The following is a 13,295-nucleotide window of genomic DNA, read 5'->3' as shown; positions in this document are numbered from 1 at the left end:
AGCCCAATTTTCTTTCCTAGATCATAGGATTTTTTAAGGATCAATGGCACAAATTCAAAAAGAAATGTGATGCCACTCTATTTTTCAATTCTGTGCATTTATGATGAATGAAAGCTTCATGTGTGAGAAAAATAAAGTATAATACAAGAGATTATTCCTTTTCTAGTCTCACAGAAACAAAGACTTCACATTTTCTGAGCACCAAAGCCTACTAATGATATTGTGATAAGCCTAGAAAAGACGTGATGCAATCCTCTCTATTCATAAGCTATTGAAGAGGATTAGAGAAGAAAAAATTTGGAAAATCAAGTAAGTACTCATATTATAACCTTTGTGACATTCCAATTCCTATGAATTATAGTCAAGATACCTCCTAAGAAAGCATTTTCTGGGCAAGTAAATTATATGGATAGGAATGTTCATGATGATTTTCTAGAATTACTCCCAAAGTTCACCACCAAACTTGCACAAGTTAAGAATTTAATTTCCTTAAACCCTAGGCTTAAGATTGTTGATGGATTGTATGACAAAGGGGACTAGCTTAGGGATGCAAAAACTATGTAAATTGGTCTTGTTTTGTTCAAGAAATAGTTTTCAGAAAGGAATTTGTTTGCCCCTCATGCCAATGTCTAGAATTTTGATTTAGGAAAACTAGTAGTTCCAAGTATTTTCATGGATTACGATTTTCTTGAAGCCATTGCCAAGAATTATGACCAAGCTATTAGGGTGGTGAGAAGAACTAATGGTGTGCCTCTGATCTCAATTAGTCCTGAGGAAATTAGAGAGGTTTTTCACCTAGATCCATTGTCAGATTATCATGTGCTAATTAATCTATTAGAACTAGAGAATGAATAAAAGGCAAAGAAGGATGTGATTAGAGGAGGTGCATTGAGGGCACACATTGGCATAATAGGGACTTTTCCTATAATTACTATAGCCTTGAGGGAACCTTTTGAGAAGAGTCTTTTCAGTTCCTATATAAAGGAACCTGTGTCATGTTTTTGGTGAAGACAAGCAAGATTTCATACTTATTGGCCTTATGTATGTGATGGTTCAAATTGCCTCTTTTGGTGTAGATGTTATTTTTTATTTTGCTTCCTTTTTAGCTAAAGAAATCTATGTTGGTTTGATTGGAATGGCCAAAGGGAAAGTGGAGAAAACATTTGGGCACTATTCTCTATTGATGAATATGTTTTTGTTTAAAGGGGTGGTGTATTTTGGTAAATAGATGGAATTGAATAGAGAGGAGAATGGGGAAGCACTACTAGTCCAGTTGTGGATTGCAAATATGACTTGGGATGCAGATAATGCTAGTTTTGTTAGATTTTATAGGTATTTTGCTTCTAAATTAAGATGCCTCATATTGACTGACAATCCTAGGATCCCTAATTTACTAATGAATCTCATCAGGCCTATGGATAACCCCCATATTTTTGAAAGTTTCACACAATTCTGGAGATATCATTCCTTACTCTATTTCTACTAGTTTAAGAATTTATGGTTTTAGGGGGAGCCCTCATGTTTTTCCCTACCAAGTACCTTTAAATGTAGGAATGGCTGAAGTTTTGTTGTAGTTAGGAGGAGTGGAGGAGATGTTTCTATTGAAAAGATCACTGGGGTCAATTTTTCCTACTTGCACTGTGGCACAACAATTTGTGATTACCAAAGGGGGTTGGATCTTTTCTCATAAAATTTTGGATCAGTATAAAATGGATGTCTCCCATCCCCATTTTTGTGATATTGAGGGATTTTTTAATCAAACCTTGAGACATAGGATTAAATTGGGTCAAGTCAAACATGATTCATATTATCTAGAGGACATTATAAGGAATGAATTCGCATTGTAGGAATAGGAAACTAAAAAGGAAAAGTGGAGAGTTTATTCCTAGGTGTTGGCTCCTAATTTAAAAGTTTTACAAACAACCAAGAAACTAGACAAATGCATCTAAGGCTAGAAAATTCCTATGATGGATGCACTTGACTATAGTCTTGGGCCAATTATAAGGATAAATCCTTCTTCTTCTTCAGGCTCTATTAGACCTAGGCAGGTGGACCTAAGACTCTTTATATGGTACCAGTGTAAAGGCATACAACTAAATCTGGAAAATAGATAAAATCCCTTAATCTTCTATGTTTATGCAAGCATCCATGGATGAAATAGCTACTTAATAGAGCACATGAACCTGTTAAACTAAGTGACGGAAAACTCTTTTAATTCTTAAACACAAAGGAAAGATATTTGATTAAGATTTGTATCTCAACATAACCTGGGTATACAAAAATAGAGAACATGCATCCTTCAAGCTTACCAATCCCTTATCCATTCGACATCAACTAAACCTTAGCATGCAGATGGATACCTAAAGTATACTCATATATTCAGGCATCTGATCTATCTATTTGACTTGCAAATAGACATCAATCTTCATAACAACTCTCATACTTATCACAAAATCCTTCTGGTGTAACTTGCAACCCTATCAGTATAAACAAGCATTTACTTGGCTCTTTGTTCCAATAGCAAGTCTATTCTGACATACAACCTTAAGGGGTTGCAATTGAGTCTAAGCTCTTTGTTCTCAAACATAAAACATTATAGATAATAGAAGAAGGAGATGAGAATCAGAATGAAACTAAGAAAGTTAAATTCTTTGCATTAATTTCCTTGAAACCAATACATGATATGCATATCAGAACTTAGAAAATACACAAAGAATGACTGTGTAATATAATAATAGTTCAAAAGGAATATATTATGTTGCTCATAATAGAAGAACACTGAGAAAATGGTATCACAACTATGAGAAAATCTCAGGAAATTGGAACCAGATTGGTCACCTAAAATCTTCAAAGAATTGGAACCCTTACAATAAGAAGAAAAGGAAGATATATAGGAGAGAAAATCTTTTTGGGTCTCTAATATGAATTTGACATGTGTCCCACTAAAAGAGTCTTTAATCTAGAGTTGTTGAAACTAAAATTCCTCATCTACCTGCACTTTGAAAACCATAAATGATGCCAAAATATCTAATATATCCCCACTTAAAATATGCAAATATCTCATGAAGGAATATCAATAAATCATTAGAATCTGTACTAAGGCTCCAAAAATCAGATCTCAACATGCCACACTTGCTTTGCTATGAAAATCAACATTGTGCAATTTCACCAAAAAAAAAAGCAATTGCCTCAACCATGTCCAAAAATAATGTCATCCTTACAATTTTTTGAGAAGTCAAATCAGATGAAAATATATCTAAATCTGATTGCAATTTCATCTGCAACATTAAATTCCACCTCTTCTCTGCATAATTCCCACCGCAACTCTTTGGACTGCTAGATAAAATTTATGTTCCCTGGCTCTGAAACTTCTTTATGCTCTATCAATTTCTTGCAATTCTGTAATTCAAATAATGGTGAGATTGCAAATTATATTCGAGCATTTAAATCACACGAATGAGCTCTGCACCATATTTAACTCTTAGTAACCATTACCTCAAGTTACATCAAAATTTCAAATCTCATCTGTCAATCTTCACCACATCGAGCAGTTCTAATTCAAAAAGCAACAAACTTTATGGAAAAAAAAATGGTCACATGCATTACCACTTACCCACATTCCTTAAATTTCTTGCACTTTGAAACTATGGGTAAGTGGCATTTGTTGATAAAAAAAAATCAACAATCATACCAAATTGTAATTTAATAATGCCTAGTCAGCTGCACTGACCAAGGGGAAAGTTCTTATGTAAATCCATGCCTCCTGACAACTTCCACGCAAGTGGGCCCCAAATTAAAGTCTAAGAAAATGGTGCTTGACATTATCTTTGCCACGCATCAAGCTGGCGCATTCCCTCTTTCTTTATTGAATGATCATCTCCATATTGTGGGATTGCACCAGTTGTTGATCTTCAAAAGATCAATGGTGGTAATGCTAGAAATTTGTAAACCTTGCAAGATGGGAAAAGTGAAATTACCATGGACACGTGTCTGCATGGTTCATACCCACATTCCTTAAATTTCTTTCAAGTTCTCAATGTAGGCAAGCACCCTTCATTGATTAGGAAAGGATCAACAGTGTGAAACAATTCTCCATTTTATGCTCACATCATCCACTTGGGCCAATGAAATGATTGCTTTCAATTCTCATGCTCTGACCCACCTGACTACTGCATTTATTTCTGAGGTTTCTGTGCTCATAGCACAAATATTTCCAACTAAGCACAAGTGGCAAACCACATGGCATGACTTGGCATTCTTCCATAATTTGGCCCCACTGTAACACGCGTCGCAAAGGCACATACCCACATTCCTTAAATTTATTGCATCTCAATATTGTGAGAATGTGATACCTATTGATTTGAACAAAGATCAATGATTATAAAGACTTTGTATCATCAAAGGTATTCCATTAATAGAATGATCAAGCAATTTGTAGGCCAAGCATGGCCACGTAAGGTTTAGACAAAATTATAATGAATTAATGCTTGAGCAAGCCCTTCCTAAAAAAGAAAATTCAAGGGTTTTCAAGGCTAAGGTAAAACTTAATAAGATGTTTAGGGTTTTCACCTTTAGGGTTTTCTCTGATGACCAACCTTGAGATACTAATAAAATTTCAATAACACAAACACCAGTCTATGAACTAGGGCAATCTAAGGATTTGAAAAATGCAAGGAACAAAACCCTAATTTGCAGGATACAAAGACTCAAATGATTTTTCACTTAAATTTGTCCAAAATTTCTCCATTGTGAGAAATCAGACCAACACAAGGTTTTAGAATTAATTCATTGTTTTGATAAAAAATATGGTCCTTTGGATAATGCTAATACAGAGGTTGATAAAGTAAATAAACTCATGAATACCTTCCATGAAATAATGGAAGCTATGAATGAGAAGAAACAATTTTTTATTGATTCATACCTAGATAAGGCCAGAGAGGTCATGAGGAGGTTGGCTTTCACTCCTAATATAGGAGCTGGACAAAAGGTTGTTCAAAGGAAACCTAGTTATATTGTAATTTAGAATAAAAGGGTTCCTATAGATAAGGACAAGCAAATAATAGGATCCACTAGTGTAGTCCAAGAGGAGAGACCTGATGAACCTTCTCCCAAGAGGTAGAAGGTAATAAAGGAAAAGAGTCCTCAAATTGAGGAATATTCACCCACTCAATCCCCTTTGAGGATTGGAGATGAATAACTCATTGGTGAGAAAACTAAGTAGATTGGATCGTAGGAAGGTATTTTTATTACCCAAGTAGAGTTAGATGAAGGTAAACCTCAAGAACCTCCTCCACCAAGTTTGGATCTAACAATAGTTGACTATAGAGGTAGGGAATTGGACCCTGTATTAGAATAGGCAAGTCATCAATTTTTGGCTGATGATAGTTTTGTAAAGTCTAGGATTTTCCAACAATTTGCATGGAGGGTAAACGTGAATAAATTTGACAAAATATGTAAAAGGTTGAAAATAGAGCATGAAAAAATGGATGATGCCTCCATTGAGAACCAAACAAAAGAATAAATGATAAAAGAACTTCAGAATATAAGCCTTGAAGAGGGAAGACAAATGGTGAAAGCATCTAGCATTTTATTGTTACAAAATTGGGACATTGCTAATGAGAACCAAACAAAAGAATAAATGATAAAAGAATTTCAGAATATAAGCCCTAAAGAGGAAAGACAAATGGTGAAAGCATCTAGCATTTTGTTGTTACAAAATATGGACATTGCTAATGCCTTAGTTTTCAATTATGTTTCAAAAAAATTGAATTTGTAGGATCAAAATAAAAATGACTTCCAAGGTACTGCATTTATTGAGGATCAAGCTGCATTGGTCAACTGGTCATTAAGAAGAGGGTCTAGAGACACATTATCACAACCAGATGAGTCTAGATTGATGGGAAACATAATTGTAAGAAGAGTTGTTGATACCTCTCATGTATAGGTAGCACATTGGATTGTGGACTCATCCCAATTTCTTTTGGCTACTGCTAAGAAGGAAGAACATGCCATGTTTTAATTATAGAGCAAATATGAAACAATTCTGGAGGCCTACAATAAAGAGGTTAAAAAGAGAATTGAGCTTGAAAATAAGCTAATGGGTAGGTCCACAAGGCCAAGAGCAAATTACCCTCACCCCCCAGTTGAACCCTTCAAATCCACCCCACTCATAGAAATACCAAATACACCCCAAAGGCTGGAATACTACACAGTAGAAGATTTTGAAGAGGAAAAAATTAAGCTATGGGCATTACATATGGAGTTGGAGGCAAAATATGAAGATAAATTAAGAAGGGCTCTCACATATTTGGGGAACAAAATTGAATGGCCACTACTCTATGATCTGTTGGCTAGGGTGATAAATATTTGTAAGGAATTGAAAGAAAGTGATGAGGTTTTAAAGCCTATTGTGAATAAGTGGGTAAGGAGGAGAAAAGAAATGACATTTTTATGTTATTCTGTCATAAAAACCTCCTATGATCAAATTGAGAAAACTTTTGATATTTTTTTTGGACTTTTTGATTTTGAACATAAAAGATTTCATTTGCAAAGAATAATAGTTGGCTATTGATATTCATGGCATCATATTTTTCATTTTGTAATTGGGAGCTACTTAGCTTTTGATTTTTTATAGTCTAATGGTGCCTTTCGATTTTCACCAGCAGACCTATGCTTGTTATTTCTTTCTCTTTTTGCTTTGTAAGTAGAAGGTGGAGTAGGCTCCCCAAAGTATGCCAATGTGTTCTCTTTAGAAAGAATTGCTTCTTTATGGTTTTTAGTCATAATGCCTTCCAAGCCTATTATGAGAGTGTCATCATCGTCGAATTGATCAAAAATTGGTGGTCCACATTGGTCCCAATTACAGGGTTCAGGATAACTTGAGGAGATGTCATCATTAGTGTTGAATGGGCTTTGGTTGAAGGTAGATATATGGGTATCTGATTCAACTAGGTCATTGGGGTTATGCTCAAAAGCTAGAGGATTGTTGGTTTTAGGTGGGATATCCTTAGATGCCTTTTCATCGTTCAAAACATCCATAGTCTTACATGTAGGTACCATGGTACTAGGAGGACCTATTTGTAATGGTTTAAATCCAAGCCTCACACTAGGAGGTTGTCCTTTTGTAGTGATGGGTTCAATTATTCCTTGTTTTTGAGATCCAAGACCGCTATAGCCATCATAGCCTTTTTTTTGCATGATAGTAAACCCAAGTCCATACTTGTTAGAGATATGAAAGTGGGTTCTCGTTTTGCTTTTTCTTTATCAATACATACAGATGTATTCTCATTGATAGAAGTATCATTCTTTGTACTGAGCTCTGAATGTTGTGCTTGAAGTGGTTGTGATTTACCATGAGATTGGGGAGAAACTAGTGATTCCCTTATGTGAGAGACTTGAGACATAAAGTACTCTCCACACCCATTGTCTTCAATTTTCATCTTTTCCTTGGCTTTACTGAGTAGTATATCAGCATCCACATACTTAGAGGAATTTGTAGGTTGTGCTTCATTTTTTGTTGGGATTTGGAATGCAGTAGCATCTCTTAGATTAGCACAAAACTGGAAAGGATCTGGATCACCGGGGATGGTAACATCCATGTTGTCATAGGAAAACTTTAGACATTGATGATATGTAGAAGGGATTGCTTTCATAGCATGAAGCCAAGAGCATCCTAGTATCATGTTGCAATTTATTTTGATGTCTAGGACATGGAACAATGTGTCTTCAATGGCTAGACCAACTCTAACAGGTAATGTGATGATGCCCTTGGAGAAGCGTTCACCATCATCATAAGCTTTTATTTTGATTCTTCAAGATGGATCGACATCATCTTCAGAATAACCCAAATTGTTGACAACCTTAAGAGTACAGATGTTCAATCCTGCTCCTCCATCTATTAAGACATGTCTGACTTTGGCATTATGGATGAAGACTTTGAGATAAAGGGGATCGTTATGGTTAGGTTTTTCCTTAGGAATATCACAAGGTGAAAAAGTGATATGTTGTGATGTGGATAGGATCCCAACCATGGCTTGGAACTGGGCGGCATCCATGTTATCTGGGACTATTGACTCTTTAAGGGCTTGCTCCAAGATCTTTTGGTGTTGGGGGGATGCACGCAGTAGGTCCATAATAGATATTTGTGTAGGGGTTTTGTCGAGTTGTTCAAAAAGGCTATAATCTGATGAAGTAGGAGTAGTAGGTCTAGATGGGTGTACATGTCTAGTAGAAGTAGTAGGTCTAGCTGGGGCTCCAGGTAGGGTAATCTTGCTATAGCATGTAGTGACAGCACAACGAGGGTTTTCAGCCTTCAATGTGAATGTGGATATGCTAAAGTTAAACTCACTAAAGCAATTGATGGTGTAGTCATAGTTGGTACATGTGTAATTCACATTACCTTGTGAGTTTGAGTTTGAACTTGAGGGTTTCTCTTTGTCATGATTACCCAAAGGATCTTTGAAAATAATGTGATTAGAGTTGGATGCTAATAGTGATGGATCAACTGTGATGACACCATCATTAATAAGGTCTTGTATTGCATGTTTCAGTTGGAAGCATGATGAAGTCGTGTGTCCTTTGGTGGGATGGTAATCACAATACTTTTTTTCATACCACCAATCTGCTTTAGTTAATGGTTCATCTTTGATTGGGGGTAGCTACAGGAAGTTATTCCTCAGTAACTGTTGTAATGCAGTCTCAAATGGTATTTCCAATGGTGTGAATTTCCTATCTTTGGTTCTAGGATGTCTTTGAGGTTTATCTTGCGTGGGAGTCTCAGTTCTCTATTGTGGAGCTGATGTTTGATTAGAGGTTTGTGAATTTGTATGGTTTACACCTTTCAAAGTCAATTGAGGTTGTGTTGTGCTAATTGTGCGGGCATCCACAATGCCATCATTAGTCACATTCTTTTTTTTGGAGAAAAATTTTGCCTTGTCATTAGATGAGTTGGCATTTATATTTTATGTGTTTATCTTGAGGATTCCATTATGGATAAGAGCATCTTCAATACTAGCCCCTTTTTTCATTAGTTTAGAAATGGTGCTTGGACTATTGATTTTGAGTTCATACATTAAGTCTGGGACTAAGTTTTCAATGCACAAGTTTACTTGTTGTTCTTCAGGGATGTCTAGTGAGCATTGACTAACTAAGCTTCTCCAACACAGTAAGAATGTGATGAATGATTCTCCTGTCTCGCATAAATCAGAAAGTGTCACCTCATTTGTAATGTTAAAGGCAAAGTGGGAGATAAACTTGTCTGCTAGCTCTGACCAAGATTTGATATTACAAAGAAGTTTGGAGTACCATTCAAGTGCAGGCCCACCTAGAGAATGAGAGAACAATCTCATAAGGTAAGTGGGCTCATTACTGAGTTCAGTACATGAAGCACAAAATTCACTGATGTGGTCAATAGGGTTTCCTTTTCCTCAGTATTTTTCAAACCTTGGAGCTTCAAAGTGTTTTGGGAATAGAGGCATATACAGACTTTTATCAAATGGGTTAGGACGTAGTTCCCTTTCTGTATATAGAGCCTATTTCTTTTGGACTCCCAATGCCTCAACTTGTTTGGAAAGTTGTTTGAATTATTGTAATAGTTCTTCATTGGAGTTTTGTATGATGGTCTTTCCTTCAAGTCTTTTGTGTCTATGAGTAGACTGTTTGCTGTGGCGAGAACTATGTATACTTAGTTCTAACATTTATGGTTCTGATGAGTCTAATGAAGTGTTTCTAGGTGGTGGAGGTATGTTGGCACCTCGAAGATAGAAAGGTCCCTGTTGTTGGGGAACTCATCGTGGTATTTGATGTGGCATTTGTTGTGGGATTGACTACAATTGTTGCACCATGTGTTGTTGTTGTGCCATGTGTTGTGGTTGTTATTGGGATACCTCTGTTGGTTGTATGTGGGACCATGTGCGTGCTTGTTGTTCTAGAGGTATTTGTTGAGGTTGTTGTGGCACATGTTGTTGTTGTAAAAAATGTTGCTGGTATGCGATTTGTTGCCCAAGGCATCTTTGGTATTCCAACTATTGCTTGAGTTTCTCTTGTTGTTTAGTAAACATCATTTGTTGTTGTTGGAATTGTTTTTGATAAATTGTGTGTAAGTCAAGTGGGTCCACAAGGGATTGCATGTTAGGAATGTTGGATTTTTGCCCCACTTGTGGTTGTTGTTGTTGCATTTGATGTTGTTGTTGATATTTGGGATGTGTGTCAAGTGGATGTCGACTTGGTTATGCCTTGGAAGTGTTGAGTCCTTGTACCATTGTAGGTTGTTGTTGTCGTGGGGGTTGACTAAGTCCTTGAGAATTGAATGTCATGTTTGTATTGTTGTTTTGGTACCTTTTTGTTTTAGATGTTCATGCTTGTGACATCATATTGACTTGACTATGAGATACATTTCTATTCAGAATGGGTGTAATGTCAATAAGAATTTTCCTTTGTGTGTCCATAGGGATGGTTGCACTTGATGTTTCACATGTTGTATTTATGAGAGGCTCCATAGCATTTGATGTCATAGCATTGGGTAAAGTTAGGAGCAAAGGTGTACTTTGTTGATTTTCCTCCAAAGAAGGTATGTCTGGCATCCCTAGAGCACGAGTCCCTTTAGGTGCATCTTGTTGTTGCATCATGTGACTAAAATCAAGTCTTAATGTCCTTTTCGGGTGTTTAGGGATTGGTGGTATTTCATCAAACAAGGGGTTAACATTGATGTGTTAAAATATACTTTGGAGGATTTCAATTGTTGGTTCTTGATGGGACCTTATAGGTGCCATTATTGTGTTTGAAAACTCAAAAGGTTGTTTTACCTTGACTAAGTCAAAATTTATCATGGGTTGGATGTTTTCAATTATTTTGTTGGTTTGATTTTTGGACGAAGGACCTTCCAAGTTTGGGTTAAATTTGACAATTTCTTGGGCTGCCAAACATTTGAAGTTCTTTGGAAAACTTTTTTCTTGACATGCCCTAGCCATTTATTCATTAGTGATGCCATAATTAGTATCAGAGTCATCAATTAGGTGTACAATACCTTGTTGTATGTTTGATGTGTTAGGTTGGCTGAATTCAAAGGAATGTGATTGTTCATCTTCAAGTGAGGTTGGTACGCTTCCTCCTCCTGGTGGCATTGGCACGAATATAGGTTCAAATTCAGGACTCCATTGAACCATCCCATGTGTGAGGGAAGTGTTTAGAGGAAATCTCATGGTAGGTGTATTGTTCAAGGTTTTTTGTGCCATAGCTTGAGGATCTTGTGGATACATGTTCAAGGGGTCCGCTAGTAATGGTTGTGATGCCTCGATTTGGTCTTCGTCAAAGGTTTGTTGGATTTTCTTGCTCTTTCTTTGTCTTGGAAAAGGTTTTAATTGTGCTTGTGCCTCAAAAAATAAAGGTTGATAGAGTTCCTCGGGTCTCTAAGCTGCTTGTCTCCTAGTAAGTGTTGGCATGATACCTAAGAGTGCAAAGGGTGATGGGTATGCAAGATATGAGTGTTTTTGGGATTTTTAATTGTTTAGGAATGTTATGAAATGTGAGGAAATGCTAGATGAATTATAGTTTTGATGTGAAAAGTGCAAATGTCCTAGGGATGTTATGCAAATGCAAATGCAAGGTAATGTTTTGAAGTTTGACTAGAGGGGATGAAAATGACTCTAAGGTATGTCGAATGAAAATTAGGGTTATGTTTTAGAGTTCCTAAGGATGCTAAAGGTTGATGTACGCAAGGTATATCATGCAAAGGATGATTTTCTAGGGTTCTTAGTGACGTTTGGAACATGCAAAATGATGGTAAATGCTCAAGAAGGAAATTTGGTTGAAAGACAATTTGATAGGATTTGGTAGTGAAAATGATTTTAAGGATTTTGATCAATGCAATATGAAAGGGATATACCACTAGGGTAGGTCAAAATGATGTTTGGGGATGCTAGGGGTATGATTATGCTATGACAAGGGTATATGGAAAGTTTTGAACTTAGATAAAACCTTTTGAAAGTATTTTGCCTAAGAGTTTAACCTTACGATAAAGGACTTTGGATCTTGACCAAAAAACTGATAAGAGACGAAAAGACCAAATTGATAAAAGATGAAAAAGGTCAAATATATCAAGAAATAAACAGATTTTGACCAAAGAAAATGATAAGAAAAGATAAAAATATTAGTCAAGATCCATTATCCGTCAACACTAGGAGATACTCTAAGACTTATAATTTGTCTAGATTTTTGACTAAATTCAAACGTTCTGGGGGTTCAAAAAGATGTTTTGAGGACTCAAAATGATGGTGATGCTAAGAATATATGTGATATAGACAATTCCTATGATGAAAAAGGGGATTTTGGGTGCAAGATATGGTTTTGGGTCAAGTGCAGAACAGGGAGGTCTAGAGGCTCCTGGATGCAGTTTTGGGGTCCTAAAGTGCAGTTCGGAGGCCCAAAATGGTCATGCAGGTACCCAAGTGTTCTCTAATAGTTCCAAGTGCACCCTAATAGTACCAAATACATCAATTATGGACTTGGAGCCAGCTTGGGTGCAGTTGGTAGTTTCTGGGCACAGTTGGTAAGTTAGGAAGAATGTTTGCTGATTCTGGATAGTATGGTTACCAAACTGACATGCCAGGAAGCTAAGATGTTGGTGTTGATGCTAGGATGGGTTGGGAGATGAAAAATGAAGGTTATTATGTATAGAATGATGTCTTAAGTTAAGGTGATGATGATTAGGTGCTGTAGAATGCAGATCTGGGCAAGCTAGTGCAACGGGAGTTAACCAGGTACCTAAAGACATTGTTGAAGCCCCAAAATGTTATCTGGAATCCAAGATTGGATCTCAGGACCACCAAGTGCACCCAGAAAGTGTAGATTGCATCAATGATGTAGTTGGGGCCCAGTTGGGTGCAGTTGGTAGTTTCTAGGTGTAGTTGGTAAGCTGAGCTGAAACTGAGGCAATTCTGGAAGCTATGGTTTCAGGATTGATGTCACAGAGAGGTAAATGGTAGAGGATAGTGTTAGGGCCGGTTTGGATGCTCAAAATGATGATTAGGACACCTAGACTGATGGATAAAGTGGTCAAGATGATGAATAGGTATGCAAAGATGTAAGGTGGTGAATGCAAAGTGTTGATTCTGAGATGGGAATGCAAAAACTAAGGGAAGTAAAACTGAACCTAAATGGATGCAACATGAAAAGTAATAGATACTAAATGAGGACTAAAAGGTACAATATGAAGTCTATATGATGTAAGAATGAAGCCTGGAGTAGGGTGAATGCAAGTGAAATCTATGCAAATGTGAGATCTACATTTTGCAAAGCAC

Source organism: Cupressus sempervirens, chromosome 2 (genome assembly GCF_028749045.1).
Source record: "Cupressus sempervirens isolate cs-2001-9-10 chromosome 2, ASM2874904v1, whole genome shotgun sequence".
Lineage (NCBI taxonomy): Eukaryota > Viridiplantae > Streptophyta > Pinopsida > Cupressales > Cupressaceae > Cupressus > Cupressus sempervirens.
This window is presented reverse-complemented; position numbering follows the sequence as displayed.